Source organism: Periplaneta americana, chromosome 12 (genome assembly GCF_040183065.1).
Source record: "Periplaneta americana isolate PAMFEO1 chromosome 12, P.americana_PAMFEO1_priV1, whole genome shotgun sequence".
Classification (NCBI taxonomy): domain Eukaryota; kingdom Metazoa; phylum Arthropoda; class Insecta; order Blattodea; family Blattidae; genus Periplaneta; species Periplaneta americana.
Window position 1 is genome coordinate 180,157,817 of NC_091128.1, and position 19,411 is coordinate 180,177,227.

The following is a 19,411-nucleotide window of genomic DNA, read 5'->3' on the forward strand; positions in this document are numbered from 1 at the left end:
GGATCGCTACCATCACATACAATGCGACATAGTACCGGCACAGTCTATTGTTCCTAGCACCCTCATCACCTCAAGCTTCGTGACTATATATATTAGACAAGCGAGTATATACAGTCACGAAGCTCAATACGTAGGGAATATGCATCCATAGGTAGTTGCTAACCACTAGGATCGCTACTATCGCCTCATCACCAGTGTCCGTGGATATCCTAGATCATACTCGTATATACCCCAGATAGGTCGGCCTTATAGGTTTTGACGTTAACAACTTTTGTCAAGTTTACTACGCTGCCATCCAGTTATTACATAAGGAGTCACTTCATAATTCTCATATGAATTGCATTAGCGACTGTACTGCCATCTCGTGTTCATTTACGGCGGACGGGTGGCGATCCTGGCGGTTGTTCTATTCAAAGAGCAAAGGAATTTAACATTCAATGATCTATCTGTTACATATGTCATCTGGGGTGGATATCCACAGACTGTACCACTGCCATCGTGAAATATATTACTTTATAGCGTGTCGGCGCTCAATTTTATTTAGTGTAATGTGTGTATAAGACCCGTTCACACTTCTTATTGCATAATATGTTGCAGAAATAATTACAAAGCTGTGTTATTTTAATGTGAACGGAGTTTTACATGGTAACATAACCTGGTTGCATCAACATTTTAAGTTTGGAATGGAAGCTATTTTGAGATTTAATAAAGAAGAATTATTTATATTGTGATTTTAATTTAGCACGTCTACCTTCCTTACTTGTAGGTACAAAATGTACCACAGTCCATCCTATGAAATTAGTGTATGTACAGTTGTGTGTTAATCTGGTAGGTTAGATAAATACAATTCATTACAACCCAGTATAGTAAGGAACAAATAAATAATAGAATTAAATTTTTATTCAATGTAATATGTGCATAAGTTCCATTTATGTGTTGCATAATGAGGCAGAAATAATAAATAACACTGTGTTATTTTTATGTGAAGAGAATTTACCATGTTACCATAACCTATCTGCGTCAACATTTTAGGCTTAAGTTGAGAACGAAAACGGTTTTGAGATTTAATAAAGAAGAATATATTTTTAGGATAAACTTCAGAACACGGTTACCGTCCTTACTTATAGGTAGAAAATTCACCACAGTCCCTCCTATGAAATGTACATACGTTATATTACTTAGTAGCGCTGAGGTATAGTTCCGGTAATTTCTGAACTGAAAACAGTTGAATTTATTTTTTGTGGAGATGCATTTGACCCTATAAGCAAGGCATATTAAAATCCTGAACGAACCGAACTAATTTGTATATGCAAGATGTATGAATACGAAGGGAACTACCTCAGCGCTAGTTTAGCCCTAGTAACATATTAGACTAATCAGACTTCAGACTGGAGTACCGTCTGAAACGAATAAATACAATTGAAGTGTAGACAAATTGCATTTATAAGTTATACGTAGCGTTATGCTTAATTATAATGCATAATTGCGAATATGGAAATAAGGCAAGTACTGATAGAATAAACATAACCTATAACTTCAACACATTAAAATATGCGTGCGATGCAACTGAAAATTGTTGAAACGTGCATAAATGAATGTGCAAGAATTTCGTAATGAAGCATGAGTGCTTTATTTCAACTAATTACAATTCTAGATACTGTAACAGTAATGAAAACTATAGGGTATAATTTTTCGTAATATACTATATGTACCTCGTTTTTAGTTCAAATTGTGTATATTATCAAACGTCGTATTATTTACTCGTATAATGTAGGTTATTCACAAATAAAAAGGGCGCAATAATTTAAATTTAATAAGACAAATACGGTAAACTAACAATAATGGATTAGACAAGAGTAACATCGGTAACGCTGCACTTAGGCCTAATCACAACTTACTTTACATGCCAGTCAATGTTTCACTTTCACGTATATATTATTACACATATTTAGCCTACTGTTTATAAGACCAAAATTTTACTTAACCACATAAGGGCGCAATATTTAATCGAAATAAGGCAGATATTACACATACCAACTTTGCCTGCAACAACGTAATTTTCACACCAAAAATAATATTATACCTTAAATTGCAAGTAAATTGTGTCTCAAGTGTCTCACAATCACTGTTTAAAATTTTACTGACGCAATTACACTGCATTTCAGAGAAATATATGTTATTCTTCATGCACTGCAACTAATTCATATGGTTGAAAGACCGCCTTTCGCGATCAGCTGTTAAGCGAGTCACGTGGTCTGCCTTACGGCCTGTAGTACCGGCACAGTTTACTATTCCTAGTACCTTCAACAACCCAAGACGACGAGACTACGACGAGACCACGACGAGTCGACGAGACAACGATGAGACGACGACGAGACGAAACGACGAGACGACGACGGCGACTAAACGACGAGAAGACGAAGACGAAACGACGAGAAGACGAGATGACGACGAGACGACTAAAACGAGACAACGACGACGAGACGACAACGGGACGACGAGACAACGACGACGAGACGACGAAAACGAGACGACACGACGAAAAAACGACGAGACGACGAGACAAGACGACGACGAAATGTCAACAACGACGAGACGACGATTCGACGACGAGAAAACGAGACGACGGGAGGACGACGAGACGAGAACACGACGAGACGAGGAGACGATGACGAGACAACGAGACGACGAGACAACGAGACGACAACGAGACAACGACCAGTCGACGACGAGACGACGAAGAGACGAGACGACAACGAGACGACACGACGGCAACGAGACGACGACGAGCCGTCGAGACAACGACGAAACGAAGAGACGACGAGACAACGACGAGACGACAAGACGAAGAGGCGACGACGAGAAGAAAACGAACGACGAGAGACGAAACGACGAGACGACTACGACGACAACGACGAGAAGACTACGACGACGAAAACGACGAGGAGACGACTACGAAACAAGGCGAGACGACGACGACGTAACGACAACGAAGAGACGACGAGAAGACGAGACGAAGAGACGACGATGACGAAACGACGACGACGAGAGGACGAGACGAGCCAACGACGAGACGAGTTGACGATGAGACGAAGACGACGACCAGACGACGATATGACGGCGAGAGGACGACGACGACGAAATGAAGAAAAGACGACACGAAACGACGAGACGATACGACAAGACGAGACGACGAGATGACGACTGACGACGAGAGACGACGGCGAAAGGACGACGACGAGACGACGAAGACGACGAGACGAAAGGACGAAGAGACGACGAAAATACGAGACGACGAGAAGACGACGAGACGACAACTACGGCGAGACGAAGAGACGATGAAGAGACGACGAGACGATGAAGAGACGACGACGACGACGAAAGCACGACGAGACGAGGCGACAAGACGACGACGAAAGCACGACGAGACGACGAGGCGACGAGAAGAAAACGAGACGACGAGAAGACGAAATGACGAGACAACGGCGAGCGGACGACGACGAAACGAAGAAGAGACGACGACGACGAGACGACAAGACAACAAGACGAGACAACGACGAGACGACGACTAACGACGACGAGACAACGGCAAGAGTACGATGATGAGACGAAGGGACGACGAGTCGACGAAATGACGAGACGACAACGAGACTACGACGACAAGACGACGACGTCGAAACGACGAGATGACGACGACGAGACGACGAGACAAGGTCACGTGAACGTCAGGTCAAGGTCAGGTCAGGCCAAGGTAGAGACAATGTAATGTGAATGTCAGGTGAAAGTTAGACCAAGGTCAGGTCAAAGTAAAAGTCAAGTGATGGTCAGGTGAAGGTAAGGCCAAGGTCAGACAACATGAGGACAAGGTCAGGTCAACATCAGGTCAAGGTCTAATCGAGGTCAAGTGAAAGTCAGGTCAATGTCAGTTCAATGTCATGTGAAAGATGTGAATGTCAGGCCAAGGTCAGGTCAAATCATTGTCAGGGCAAGGTCAATGTCAGGAGTCACGTCAAGGTCATGTGAAGTTATGGCCAAGGTCATGTCAAGGTAAGGTCGTCAGGTGAAGGTCAGGTCAATGTCATGTTACGGTAAAGACAAACGTCAGGACAAGGTAAGGTCAAAGTCATGTGAAGGTCAGATGTAGGTCAGGTCAAGGTCAGGCCATTGTGAGGTCTAGGTCAGGTGAAGTTCAGCTCAATGTCAGGTGAAGATCAGGTCAATATCAGGTTAAGGTCAGGTCAATGTCAGGACAAATTCAGGGCAAGGTCAGTTGAATGTCAGGTCAAGGTCAGGTGAATGTCAGGTGAAGTTCAGGTCAACGTCAGGACAATGTCAAGTAGAGGTGAGTTCGAGGTGAGATCAAAGACAGATCAAGTTCAGATCAAGGTCAAGTCAAGGTCAGGTGAATGTGAGGTCAACGTCATGTGAAGGTCAAGTGTAGGTCAGTTCAAGGTAAGGTCAAGTCAAGGCCAGTCATTTCAAGTTCAGGTGAAGGTCAGGCCAAGGTCAGATGTCAGCACAAAGTCAGGTCCACATCAGGTCAAGGTCAAGTCGAGGTCAGGTGAAAGTCACGGCAATGACGTGTCGAGGTCAGGTCAAGGTCAGGTGAAGGTCAGATCAATGTCAGGTCTAGGTCCGGTCGAGGTCAGGTCAAGGTCAGTACAATATCATGTGAAAGATATTAATGTCAGACCAAGGTCAGGTCAAGGTGAAGGTGAGGTGAAGGTAAGGTGAAGGTCAGGACAACTTCAGGAGGAGTTCAGTTCAAGGTAAGGTCGAGGTCAGGTGAAAGTCAAGACAATGTCATGTGTAGGTCAGGTCTAGGTGTGGTGAAGGCCAGGTCACGCTCAGGGAAAGGCCAATGTCAGGTGAAAGTCACGTCAGTCAGGTGGTCAGGTCAAGGTCAGGTGATAGTATAGTCAAGGTCATGTGAAGGTATGGTAAAGGTAATGCCAAGGTCAGGTAAAAGGCAAGGTGAATGTCAATTCAATGTCAGGTGAAGGTCATGTCAAGGTCAGGTCCACGTCAGGACAAGATCAGGTCGGGTGAGAACGACGTCAGGCCAAAATCAAGTACAGGTAAAGGTTAGGTCAATGTCATGTGAGGGTCAGGTGTAGGACAGGTCAAGATCAGGTGAAGATCAGACCAATGGGTGGCCTAGGTGAGGTGAAGGTCAGGTCAATATCTGGTGAAAGTCAGGTCAACGTCAGGTCAAAGTCAGGACAAGGTCAGGTGAATGTCAGGTGAAGGTCATGTCAAGGTCAAGTTCAGGTGATTGTCAGGACAAGGTTATGTGAAGGTATGGTCAAGGTCATGTCAAGGTCAGGTCACTTTCAGTTAAAGGTCACGTCAAGGTCATGTCAACGATCATTACAAAGTCAGGTCGAGGTGGAGTCAAAGTCAGGTCACATTCAGGTCAAGATAAAGTAAAGGTCAAGGTCACGTGAATGTCAGGTCAATGTCATGTGAAGGTCTGGTACACGTAAGGTCTAGGTAATGTCAAGGTCAAGTCAAAGTCAGAGTCAGGTGACGTACAGGTAAAAGTCAGGTGAAAGTCAGATAACGTCAGGACAAGGTCGGGTAACGTCAGGACAAAGTCAGGTCAACGTTAGGTCAAACTCAGTTCTAGATCAGGTGAAAGTCAGGTCAATATCAGATCGAGGTTAGGTCGAGGTCAGGTAAAGTTCAAGTTCAGGTGAAGGTCAGGTCAAGGTCATGTCTATGTCAGGTGTAGGTGAGGTGGAGGTCAGGACAAGTTCAAGATCATGTCAAGGCCAGGTCAAAGCCAGGACAATATCATGTGAAGGTCAGGCAGAGTCAGGTCAATGTTAGATGAATATCAGTGAATGTCATGTGAAGGTCATGTCAAGGTCACGTCATTGCCAGGACAAAGTCAGATCGAGGTGGAGTCAAAGTCAAGTCAAGTTCAGGTCAAGATCACGTATAGGTCAAGGTCATGTGAATGTCAGGTAAATGTCATGTGAAGGTCAGGTGCACGTAAGTTGAAGGTAATGCCAAGGGCAAGTCAAAGTCAGAATCAGGTGAAGTACAGGTCAAAGTCAGGTGAAGGTCAGATAACGTCAGGACAAAGTCAGGTCAATGTCAGGTCTAGTTTAGGTCAAGGCCAGATAAAGTTCAAGGTCAGTTGAAGGTCAAGTCAAGGTCAGGTCTATGTCAGGTGTAGGTGAGGTGGAGGTAAAAACAAGGTCAAGGTTATGTCAAGGCGAGGTCATGGTCAGGACAATGTCAGGTCGAGGTGAGGTCAAAGACAGGTCAAGTTCAGGTCAAAGTCAAGTCAACGTCAAGGTCAGGTGAATGTCAGGTCAATATCATGTGAAGGTTAGGTGTAGGTCAGTTCAAAGTAGGGTCAAGGTCAATGTCAGGTGAAGGTGATGCAAAGGTCAGATAACGTCAGGACAAGGTGAGGTCAACGTCAGATCAAGGTCAGGTCGACGTCAGGTCGAGTTCAATGTCAGGTGAAGGTCAGGTCAATATCAAGTCGAGGTCAGGTCAAAGTCATGGTCAGGTCGAGTTAAAAAGTTAAGGTTTAGTTAACGACGCTCGCAACTGCAGAGGTTATACCAGCGTCGCCGGATGTGCCGGAATTTTGTCCCGCAGGAGTTTTTACATGCCAGTGAATCTACTGACATGAGCCTGACGCATTTAAGCACATTTAAATGCCATCGACCTGGCCCGGGATCGAACCCGCAACATTGGGCATAGAAGGCCAGCGCCATGTCAGGTCAGGACAATGACAATTGAAATATGTGAATGTCAGGCCAAAGTCAGGTCAAGGTCAAGGTCAGATTATGGTCAGGTTACGTCAAGTCGACGTCAGGACGAAGGTCTCGTCGTCGACGACTAGCCTCGTCGTCATCGTCATGTCGTTTCAAATTCGTCGTTTCTTCGTATAGTAGTCTTCGTCTCGTCGTCGACTCGTCGTCATCTTCTTGTCGTCGTCTCGTCGTCATCATCTCGTCAAATCGTCGCTCTCTCTCCGTCTCGTCGACGTAGTTTCATCTTCGTTTGCTCGTCGTCTCGTCGACGTCGTGTCGTCGTTGTCGCATCGTCGTCTCATCGTCTCGTTTCGTCGTAGCCTCTTCTCGTCGTCGACTCGTCTCGTCGTCTCGACGTTTCGTCTCGTGGTTTCGTCGTCTCGTCGTTTCGACGTCGTAGTCGTCTCGCCGTCTCGTAGTTTTCATCTTAACGCCTCGTCGTCGTAGTCTCATCTTCTCGCCGTCGTCCCGTCATCGTGTCGTCGTCTTGTCGTTTCGTCGTCGCCTTGTCTCCTCATCGTTGACTCGTTTCGTCGTTTCAAATTCTTCGTCTCGTCGTCTTGTCGTTTCGTCATTGTCGTCTCGTCAAATCGTTGTTGTCTATGCGTCTCGTCGTTGTCGTCTCGTTTTCGCCGTCGTCTCGTCAACGTCGTGTTGTCATTGCCGCATGGTTTCGTCGTCGTTTTGTGTTCGTCTCGTCGTCGTATCGTCGTCGTCCCGTTGTCTTGTCGCCTCTTCGTCTCGTCGACCTGTCGTCGCATCTTCGTCATGTCGTCTTCTCGTCAACTCGTCTTCTCTTCGTCTGGTCGTCGTCTCGTAATCGACTCGTCTCCTCGTTGTTTCGTCGTCGTCTCGTCGTCGACTCGTCCCTTCGTCGTCCCGTCCTCGTTTCGTCGACCCGTCGTCATATCTTCGTCTCATCGTCGTCTCGTAATCTCGTTGTCGTCTAGTTCTCTCATTTTCTTGTCTCATCGTTTCGTTTCGTCGTCTCTTCGTCTCGTCGTCGTGTACTCGTTTCGTCATCATGACGTTTCGTCGTCTCGTCGTTAACCTTCTTAGTCGTCTCGTCGTTGTCGTTTCGTCGCCGTCTTATCGTCGTACCATCTTCTCGTCGTCGTCCCAGCATCCTCTCGTCGTCGTCTCGTCGTAGTCATCGTCTCGTCTTTGCCTCGTCTCCTTAACGTCGTCTCGTCTCATCGTTTCGACGTTGTAGTCGTCTCGTCGTTTCGTCATAGTCGTCGTCTCGTCTTCGTCAAGGTCAGGTGAAAGTCAGGATAATGTCATGTGAAAGTCGGGTCTAGGTTAGGTGAACGTCAGGTCATGGTCAGGGCAAGGTCAATGTCAGGATAAAGTCTCGTCAAGGTCAAGGTCAGGTGAAGGTCAGGTCAATGTAATGTTAAGGTCAGGTCAATGTCAGGTGTAAGTCAGATGAAGGTCAGATGGAGGTCAGGTGAAGGTCATGTCAAGTTTGTCAGGTCGAGATAATATGAAATTATTGTCAAGGTTATGTCAAGGTAAGGTCAAGGTCAGGTGAAGGTCAGGTCAATGTAAGGGAAAGGTCAAGTTTCGTCTCGTCGTCTCGTAGTGTCGTCGTCTTTTTGTCGTCTCGTCGTCGTTGTCACGTCGTCTTGTCGTAGTTATCGTTTCTTCGTCGTTTTGTCGACTGTTCGTTGCCCCTTCGTCTCGTCGTCTCGCCGTCTTCTCGTCATCTCGTTGTCGCTTCGTCGTCGTCTTCTTGTTGTCTCGTTTTCTCGTAGTCGTCCCGTAGTCTTCTTGTCGCCTCGTAGACGTCTATCCGTCGTCTTGTCTCGTCTCGACGTCTCCTCGTCGTCTCGTCTTCTCGTCGTCGTCTCATCGTCTCGTCGTTGCGACGTCGTAGTCGTCTCGTCGTCGTATCATCGTCTTGTCGTCGCCGTCTCGTCGTAGTCGTCATCGTCTCGTCGTCTTATAGTCGTCTCTCGACATTTCGTCTCGCCTCGTCGTCGCCTTCGTCAAGGTCAAGGTCAGGTGACAGTCGAAACAATGTCTTGCGAACATCGGGTCTATTCCAGGTGGTCAGGTCATGCTAATGGCAAGGTCAATGTCGGGTGAAGGTCACGTCAAGGTCAGCTCAGTCGCAATCAGGTGAAGGTCACATCACATTTATGTGAAGGTCAGGTCGAGGTCAGATGAAAGTCAAACGAAGGCCAAGTCAAGGTCAGGTGAAGGTCATGTTAAAGTAAGGTGAAGGTCTAGTGAAGGTCAGGTCAATATCAGGTGACGGTCTGTCAAGGTCAAGTCAAACTCAGGACAAGGTCAGGTCGAGGCGAGGTCAGGTCAAATTCAGGTCAAGGTCAAGTTCATGTGAAAGTCAGGTCTAGGTCAGGTGAAAGTCAGATCATGGTCAGGTCAAGGACAATGTTAGGTGAAGGTCACGTCAAGAACAATTCGAAGTTAGTCAGGTCAATGTCATGTGAGGGTTAGGTGTATGTCACGTCAAAGATATGTGAAGGTCAAGTCAAGGTCAAAGTCAGGTGAAAGTCAAGTCAAGCGCAAGATTAGGTGAAGGTCAGATAACGTCAGGACAAGGTCAGGTAAAGTCAGCGCAAGGTCAGGTCAATGTCAGGTCGAGGTCAGGTGAAAGTCAGATCGACGTTACGTCGAGGTCAGGTCAAGGTCACGGTCAGGTGAAGATCAGGTGAAATGAAAGTCAGGGTAATGTCAGGTCAAGGTCAATGTCTTGTGATGGTCAGGTGAAGGTCAGGTCAATGTCAGGTAAAGGTCAGGTCGAGATCAGGTCAAAGTCAAAGTCAGGTGAATGTCAGATGAATGTCAGGTAAAAGTCAAGTCAAGGTCAGATGAGTCAGGTGATGGTTATCTGAAGGTCAGGTCAAGGTCAGGTAAAGGACAGGTCAAGGCCAAGTTCAGGTGAAGGTCAGGTCAAGGTCATGTGAAGGTCAAGTCAATGTCAGGTGAAGGTCATGTCAAGGTCAGGTGAAGATCATGTCAAGGTCAGGTGAAGGTCATGTCAAGGTCAGGTCAACATGAGAACAAGGTCAGGTCAAGTTGAGGTCAATGTCAAGTCATAATCATGGTCAGTTGAATGTCAGATCAATGTCATGTGAAGGTCAGGTGTAGGTTGGGTCGAGGTCAAGTAAGGTCATGTGAAGTTCAGTTGTAGGTAAGGTTAAGGCCAGGTCAGGGCAAGGTCAGATGAAGGTCAGGTGAAAGTCAGGTCAATGTCAGGTCGAAGACAGGTACAGGTCAAAGTCAGGTATAGGACAAGTCAATGTCAGGTCTAGTTCAGGTCCAGGTCAGGTAAAGGCCGAGTCAAGTTCAGGACAATGTCATGTGAAAGTCAGGTGATGGTCAGGCCAAGATCAGGTCAAGGTTAGGTGATGGTCAGGTTATTGTCAGATCAACCTCGGGACAAGGCCAGGTCAAGGTCAATTTCAGGTGAGCCAGGACAATGTCAAGTGAAGGTCAGGTCCAGGTCAGATAAAGGTCAGGTCATGGTCAGGGCAAGGACAATGTTAAGCGAAGGTCACGTCAAGGTCAATACAAAGTCAAGGTCAGGGCAATGTCATGTGAAGGTCAGGTGTATGTCAGGTCAAGGAAATGTGAAGGTCAAGCAAAGGTCAAAGTCAGGTGAAGGTTAGGTCAATGTTAGGTCAAGGCCAGGTCTAGGTCAAGGTTAGGTGAAGGTGAGATAACGTCAGGTTAGGGTCAGGTAACGTCAAGGCAAGGTCAGGTCAACGTCAGGTCGAGGTCAGACCAACGTCACAGTCAGGTAAAGGTCAGGTCAATGTCAGGTCTAGTTAAGGTCGAGGTCAGGTCAAGGTGATGGTCATGTGATTTTCAGGTGAATGTCAGGTCAATGTCAGGACAAGGTAAGGTCGAGACCAGGTCAAAATCAAGGTCAGGTGGAAGTCAGGTCTAGTTTACGTGAAGGCCTGGTCATGGTCAGGTCAAGGTCAATGTCAGGTGAATGTCACGTCAAGGTCAGTTCAAAGCCAAGTTCAGGTGAAGGTTAGGTCATTGTCAAGGTCAGGTGAATGTCCGGACAGTCATGTGAAGGTAAGGTCAAGGTTAAAGTCAGCTGAATGTCAAGTCAACGTCAGGACAAGGTTTCGTCGTCTACTCGTCTCGTCATCGTCCCCTCGCCGTCTCGTCGTCCTCTCGTCATCGTCGTCTCGTCGTCGTTTCAAATTCGTCGTCTCTTCGTTTCATAGTCGTCGTCACGTTGTATCGTCATTGTCGTCTCGTCGTCGCACCGTTATCTCTTCAAATCGTCGTTTTCTCTCCGTCTCGTCGTCGTCTCATCTTTGTTTTGTTGTCGTCTCATCGTTGTCGCATCGTCTCGTCGACGTCTTGTCGTCTCGTCGTTGTTGTCTCTAGTCGTCGTCGTCGTAGACTCGTCTTCTCGTTGTCGTCGCATCGTCTCTTTGTCGTCTCGTCGTCGTCATCGTCTCGTCGACCCCTCGTCCCGTCGTCACCTCTTCGTCTCGTCGTTGTATCTTCGTCTAGTAGTCGCCTCGTAATCCCGTCTTCGGCTCATCGTCTCGCTGTCGTCTCGTCTTCTCGTCGTCGTCTCATCGTCTCGTTTCGTCGTCGTCTCGTCTCGTTTCGTCGTCGCCTCGTCTTCTCGTCGTCGACTAATCTCGACGTTTCGCCTCGTGGTTTCGTCGTTTCGCTGCCTCGTAGTCGTCGTTTTGTCGCCGTTTCGTCATCGTCGTCTCGTAGTCGTCGTCTCATCTTCGTCCCGTCATCGTCTCGTCGAATGTCGTCTTGCCATTTCGTCTCCTCATCGTCGACACGTCTCGTTGTCGACTCGTCGTCTCGACCTTTGGTCGCCTCGTAGTCTCGTCTTTTCGACGTTGCAGTCGTCTCGTCGTATCATTGTCTCGTCGTAGTCGTCTTGTCGTTTCGTCGTCGTAATCGTCATCGTCTCGTCGTCGTCTTCGTCAAGGTCAGGTCAGGTGATTGTCGGGTCTAGGTTAGGTGAATGTCAGGTCATGGTCAGGGCAAGGTCAATGTCAGGAGAAAGTCACGTCAAGGTCAGGTCAGGTAAAGGTCAAGTTAAGGTCAAGGCAAGGTCAAGTGAAGGTCAGGTCAAAGTCAGGTGAAGGTCAGATGGAGGTCAGGTGAAGGTCAGATCAATGTCACGTGAAGGTCAGGTCAATGTCAGGTGAAATTCAGGAAAAGTCATGTGAAGTTCAGGTGAAGGTCTGGAGGTCAGGCGATGGTCATGTGATGGTCAGGTCAACGTCAGGACAAGGTATTGTCGAGGTGAGGTCAAAAACAAGTCAAGATCAGGTCAAGTCAAGGTCAGGTGAAATCAGGTCAATGTCAGGTCAAGGTCATGTCATGGTCAGGACGAGTTGAGGTCGAGGTAAGGTCAAAGTCAAGTTATGGTCAAGGTCAAGTAAAGGTCAAGGTCAGGTGAATGCCAGGTCAATGACATGTGAAGGTCAGGTGTAGGTGAAGTCAAGGTAAGGTTAAAGTAAACTCAACGTCAAAGCCAGGTTAAGAACAGGTAAATATCATTTGAAGGTCAGGCCAAGGTAAGGAGAAGGTTAAGTAAAAGTGTGTCAATATCAGGTGAAGGTCAAGTCAAGCTCATGTCAGTAGATTTACTGGCATGTAAAAGTACTCCTGCGGGACAAAATTCCGGCAAACCGGCGACGCTGATATAACCTCTGCAGTTGCGAGCGTCGTCAAATAAACCATAATTTAATTTTAATATAGCATACATAGTAAGGAGAGGTAGATAATAAGGTCAGTGGTTGTTTGTTGTGATCAAGAAGCAAAAGAGAAATGTCTTACTTACTTACGACTTTTAAGAAACCCGGAGGTTCATTGTCGCCCTCACATAAGCCCGCCAACAGTCCCTATCCTGAGCAAGATTAATCCAGTCTCTAAAGTAATCATATCCTACCTCCTTCAAATCCATTTTAATATTACCCTCCCATCAATGTCTCGGCTTCCCCAAAGGTCTTTTCCCTCCAGCATCCCAACTAACAGTCTATATACATTTCTGGATTCGCCCATACGTGCTACATGTCCTGCCCATCTCAAACGTCTCGATTTAATGTTTCTAATTATGCCAAAGAAACATTTGGACGTTCCAAATTTGTTGGATACAATGCTTTCAATTTGAGAGAGAAACCATATTTTAAAAGATTATACTTTTCTAGCAAGTGTAGGGCTTTCAGTACATTAAATGATGCAACATGCATTCTCTCACACACTCAACCTCTTCTCTAATTGTAGTGTTCGCGGGATTTTCCCCAGGACTCATTAACCATCCTCTCACTCATTTTAGTATAGTAATGTGTATCACACTTTTATCATTGTTAATTTTTAGTTTCTCATTTAGGTTAATAAATCATCATTTCTTAATGGTTTATTATTATTTGAAATCTATTCGCTCCCATTGTAACAACGAGACAACTCGAAGGTGCTTCGATAGAAGCACGATCCACGGACCGAGGGAAATTGGACATGATGTCTTACGGATGGAAAGCTACGCACTGAAAGCGAGGGCGCAGAGGCACTGACGTCACAACAAACACAGCAATAAATATGAGGGTTAGGTTCCTCGTTCATTACAATGAAATGCATGCATGTTTCTTTTTTTTATCAAGTCTTATTCAATATTAAGTCTATTGCCATCCAGTTTGAACTTCAATTCATCAAAATCTTTAAATGTAAGGTGAATGTAGAGTATCCAACGCCCACTGAACGAATATTTAAGTTTTATCACTTTTATGTTGCGGTATAATCGTATATGCAAGGTAGGCTATAACAAAAACCTAACCTATCAAAGAAGCAACAAGTTATAGTAAATATGTGTAAAATTGGCCTATGTCTCTATAGTGGGCGGGACATAAGTAACATTGACCGGCTATTTATTTACAGCATTGCAGACCTACCCTATCTAGAAATGAATATAGAACTAACCTTTTATCAATCTTGGGTTTGACAAAGGTGCAGTGAGTAACTTCCCAATCTTTTCATCAAACATGCTTGTAGTTCTTTCAATCTCATGTTCTCTAAAATGAAGTTCACACACCTACAAGACAATTCAAACTGGATCGTGAATGACCAATGAAAGGAGAGGTTATGTTACGTTAGCAAACTATGCTCATATCCTTGAATGTGATTTTAGCATGAAAAGAATTCGGTACCAGTAATCTAACATTACACATACCATGGAGTTTTTCGTAGGAATAAAATCTTTCCGATGAATAGCTCTAATCCATTTTAAACTTTGGTCTTCCTTGGTGGGAAAAGAGAAAACACACTCACTTTCGGTCCATTTAAGTAATTGCCTCTACAGTTCGGCAGACAGCACTTTTGAGGTAATATACCTTACAATATGCTAATATTGCACCACTTGAATGTAATTTTACATGCACATTCATTTAAAACATAAAATAATCTCAACTAGAATCGTGTGGAAAATGCCAGCTTCCCGCCTAAGCTTTAAACACTTAGGCGCAATCCCAAACAGCATGACGTCACAAAATATTCTGCGTGGTAAGTCCATATTGACAACCTTCGAACATGAAATATACTTTAATGCTCGAAGTTGGCAACATAGCACTGTAGTTCCACCAAGCTCGGCCGCTTAACTGTCAAGTCCAACGAGTTAGAAAGAGAAGACTATAGAGTGGCCATGTTGTCCTGTACAGCGCTCTTTGCGGTGCCACCGCGAAACACGGCAGATCTGAGCTAAGCGCCCACCTTTGTAAAAATTCGTCTGCTTACAATGTTGTATAACGGAGGTAAGAAAAAAAAAAAAAAAAAACGAAGAAAAAACATGCCTGTTGTGTGTGCTGCATATAACTGCAATGTCAAAAGGAAAAAGACAACTGATATATCATATTTAATGTAAATTTTATGAAGTTAATTCCATAGTTTTGTTAATTAGCAGCATTTTTTTTCATGCATAAATGTGTAACAACGCCCGGCATAAACAAAATAAATGGTTCACTGGTAATGTACTTAAACTAAATACGAATAAAACCAATACAATTCCGTTTCAGACCCAGTGAAAAACAAATAGCAATACAATATTAAAACTGTATTTCGACACCGGCATCCTTTATTTCTGCTCCTTCTGTCCTTACTGCTTATACAAGAAGACGATGAGCTGTAGCTTATAAGAAGTAGGCCTATTTCGAAGACAAACGTTTAATCAAATAAATGGTTCACTAGTAATAAAGTTAAAATCAATACTGATAAAACCGCTACAATTCCGTTTCAAACCTAATAATAGCAATCAAAAATTAAAATTGTATTTCGACACTCGCATCCAAAAATAACGCAAAACTCTGGGGTAGGTAGTATTGTTGTTAGTATTTTGACTGGAAGGACATGAAAGAACATAATTGAGCACCCACATGCAATAATGGGGTAAGTATGAATATTTTTCGTAACTACTTACCCTATAATTGTACGTGGGTGCTCAATTATACACTAATAATTATCTGTGGTGCCACAGCCCTTGAAAGGCTCAGACAGACCAGCCGGCTGTTGGCCTCAAGTTCACATTTCGATAATAATTATACTTTACTGTAACAAAAAAACTGAAAGCGTGTTTTATCATGTTTCACCCACGTTACAAGCTTGGAGGTAAAGGTTGTTTACTACAAATAGGGCCTCTTTCATTCTATATCTTATGGTATAGTAAATAGTTTTGCAACGTGTAGAGACTGGGAAAACAATTTAATAAAATCATCCGAATCATACTCGTTCATTTTATAGGCAATCTTGCAGGTCGCATTTAAAAGAACCTAGGAATATTAACATTTTCTTCAGTATATTTGCTAGGATTTCTTGTCATACTACATGACAATTTTGCTTAGGTTATTCTTTTAAGCATTCCTTCTAGGAATAGCTCAAGTGTTTTAAATTTAGCGTACATAAGTTTAGACTAAGTTCCCAGCACGTATTTGACGAAATACTAGGTTTTCCCACTTCAGTTTAACTGATTTATGCAAACGAAATTAAGACAGCTGACGATTCTAATGTCAGTTATCACCACGTCCACTTTGTTTTGGGCGCATAAGTTCATTACCGACGGTCGTTCAATTTTCTTCAAACATGGCGGCGCAATGACCACTCTATATCTTTCTCTTTCTAACTCGTTGGTCAAGTCCCATCTTAAAAAAAAAAAAAAAAAAAACAAGTACCATACTTTGTTTCCTGGAAAAGCTTTGGTTTGCATTTTTAATCTCTTTGTTTACTATGTTTATTAAATTTTATTATGTATGTTTCTCTTTCGTGATCTATTCCGTTCTCATCTTTAATTTCATTTTTTTATTTCTGCTCTGTTTATAGTTATGATTTGTCCATGAGACATTTCCGTGGGAACGCTGAAAGATTCTATAAATGAATAAATAAATAAATAAATAAATAAATAGTTACCCCGAAAAGAGATGTAACCAACAAAAAATCGAAAGTTGAGTTTTTAGTGGAATAGTGATCTATCGAAGAAATGTCACCGCCTAGCGGACATAAAGTGATATAATTTCTTTTTCAAAGGTTAGAATTTTGGTTTCAATATTGGTATTCCGGCGAATAGTGATGTATAGTGATGGGCGAAGTTGTTCTTTTCCCGGAACAGTTCCGACTGTTCCGGTTCCGAAAAAATACTATGTTCCAAATAACAGTTCCGAAATAACAGTCACCAGTGGTGATGAGTCGGAGTCGTTGAGTCGTTCAAACGAACGGTACAGTACCCTCCCTCTTTACCATGCTGCTCACACTGGAGCACTCATAGGCATGACATAGTACATATTCTTATCTATAGATGGCACTGCAATGCACATTCGAATCGATTTTGGAAAATTGCTGTGCATGCGGACAGAACTCAAAAGCTTAATGTTAGTAATTAATCAGCTGTTGACTACAAGGACAGAATACAACACTTTGTTTTCGTACATAAAGTTATAAAGACATAGTAGCCAACTAAAAAAAATAACATAACATTTAAAACATATGGTATGTAATTTCTCTTCTCTCTATTACATAATAAAAAAAATAAATCATTAATTTTTATTTTTACTTTTCTTAATGCAGTTATAATAATAATAATAATAATAATAAATATTACAATTTCATAAATAAAAAAGATATATATTGGCAGTACTGAAACCTGGAAACCCCGCAGTGGGTTAGTAAAATGTTGGAATCGCATCTTTACCAAAGTGTAATTTAAACTTCGCGTTAAACCTCGCTCTCCAAATCAGTACTTATATGGGTAGTTTCCAACAAATAATGCTACAACATTTTTGTCGTTCTTTGATAACAGAGAAGATAGCACAAAAACTTGTGCTTGTCAGACTTAACCTCAACAAACGACATACAGACATTGTAACTGAACCACTCATTACCATTTACGACTTTAACCTTTGTATAGAATCAGCTGATCAATGAATTAATAATAGTATGCGTACTTTATGACTTTGTAGAATGTTTATAAAACAGAATTAGTCAACTAATGGTGAAATAAACCATAAAGCGGGAATGAATATTACAGATTATTAAATACTTACTATAACATTACAGATGATTGGCCAGTCTTACAAATGTTGATATTAAAGTTCGCGCCACCGCAAGGATTTCAATTTCCATGCGCCCCCCCTCCAACCACGTGAGAGTTTCAAGTACCAACTTCATCCAACGAAGTTCCAAGTATAACATAAAGAACAACGAGAACAGTGTAACTGCAGCTGTCGGTTCATCGGAACAAGCTCCGACGTTCCGACTGTTATCCCGGAGTCGGAACATACCTTGTGCAACGCGGTACTGCGAGCCCGCAACAGCTGGGCAAGTGAGCAGCTCGGAGTCGGAACACTGTTATTTCGGAACAGGAGGTCCCGACCTACTGTTCATTTTTGCAACAGTTCCGAGAGAGTCGGAACATACCCTGTGCAACGCGGTACTGCGAGCCCGCAACAGCTGGGCAAGTGAGCAGCTCGGAGTCGGAACACTGTTATTTCGGAACAGGAGGTTCCGACCTACTGTTCATTTTTGCAACAGTTCCGAGACCGGAACAGTTCCAAAATAACTGTTGTGTTATTTTTTACCCATCTCTAGTGATGTATTTGTTCTAAAATGGCGGAAGAAGTGAAACAAGCTGTGAATATTAGTGCTGGAAAACAATTAAATAAAGGCCGGAAGCGCAAAACAAACATTCATGAATGGAAGTATAATAAGAATAAAGCCTTAAGAAATGCTGGGAAGCCATATATGAGTAGGAAAGGGTATTTTGTTCCGGGAAAATGTGTATCAGAAACGGTGAGTGGAACACTGATGTAACTGCAATTTTTATTATAAGCTGGTTTTATTAGTTTTCAGATCTGTAGTCCGATTCATTGGTAATAATTCATTAAACATTTAGGCAACATCGTAACATACACATTACGTCGTGTGAAACTATTTTTAGAAACATGTTTTGTCGAATACACATTATTTCCGATATGAAAATTTATTGAAAACTAGGAGGGAGAAAATAGTATTAATTTCACAAAAATACCACCAAAAATTCATTTAACCACACAAAGGGCGCAATATTTAATCGAAATAAAGGCAGGTATTACACATACGAACTTTGCCTGGAACAACGTAATTTTCACACCAAAAATAATATAATACTACAGTCTAGTATATAGAGTCGGGAAGCTCAATACGTAGTAAATATGCAAACATTGGGTAGTTGCTCACCACTAATATAGCCTCATTACAGGCAATGCAAAATAGTACCGTCACAGTCTTTTGTTTCTAGTACCCTCAAAACCGTTGCTTACGAGATTATAATCCCGTAAGCAACGCTCAAAACTCAAGCTTCGTGAGTGTATATAGTAGACGTGATTATACCTTAATTTGCTGAATTATGTCTCAAGTGTCTCACAATCACTGTTTCAAATTTTACTGATGCAATTACACTACATTTCAGGGAAATGTTATTCTTCATGCACTCCAACTAATTCATATGGTTGAAAGGCCGCCCTTTGCGATCAGCTGTTAAGCGGATCACGTGGTCTACCTTACGGCCTGTATTAGATCACGATGGCAGTGGTTTTTGTGCATCAATTTCAGTGTCGAATTCGATAATCGCATGCCATCTAGAATGTAAGAAGGTAAAGGTATGCCATGAAGGCACTTGGGGGGGCATGGAGGTAGAGCCCCATGCTTTCCATGACCTCGGCACTAAAATGAGGTGGTGTGGTCGGCACCACGCTCTGACCGCCTTTTACCCCCGGGAAAGACCCGGTACTCAATTTTATAGGAGGCTGAGTGAACCTCGGGGCCGTTCTGAAAGTTTGGCAACGAGAAAAAATCCTGTCACCACTTGGGATCGAACCCCGGACCTTTCAGTCCGTAGCCAGTTGCTCTACCAACTGAGCTACCCGGCCGCCATAAAGTAAAATTGAGACAAAATTGTTGCTTTCATAAAACGTTCATTTTGCGTGTAATGTATTGGAAACTTGTAATATTTATGCAACGTGACATATGCTATTGGCAACACTGCATTTGAAAATGCTGTCTTGGAGTGTACTGCGAATTTGATCGCTTTCTGAACGCCCTCAGATTGCAGTCAACTGTTTCATGTGTGCTAGAGGCAAGGGGACTAATGTATCTGT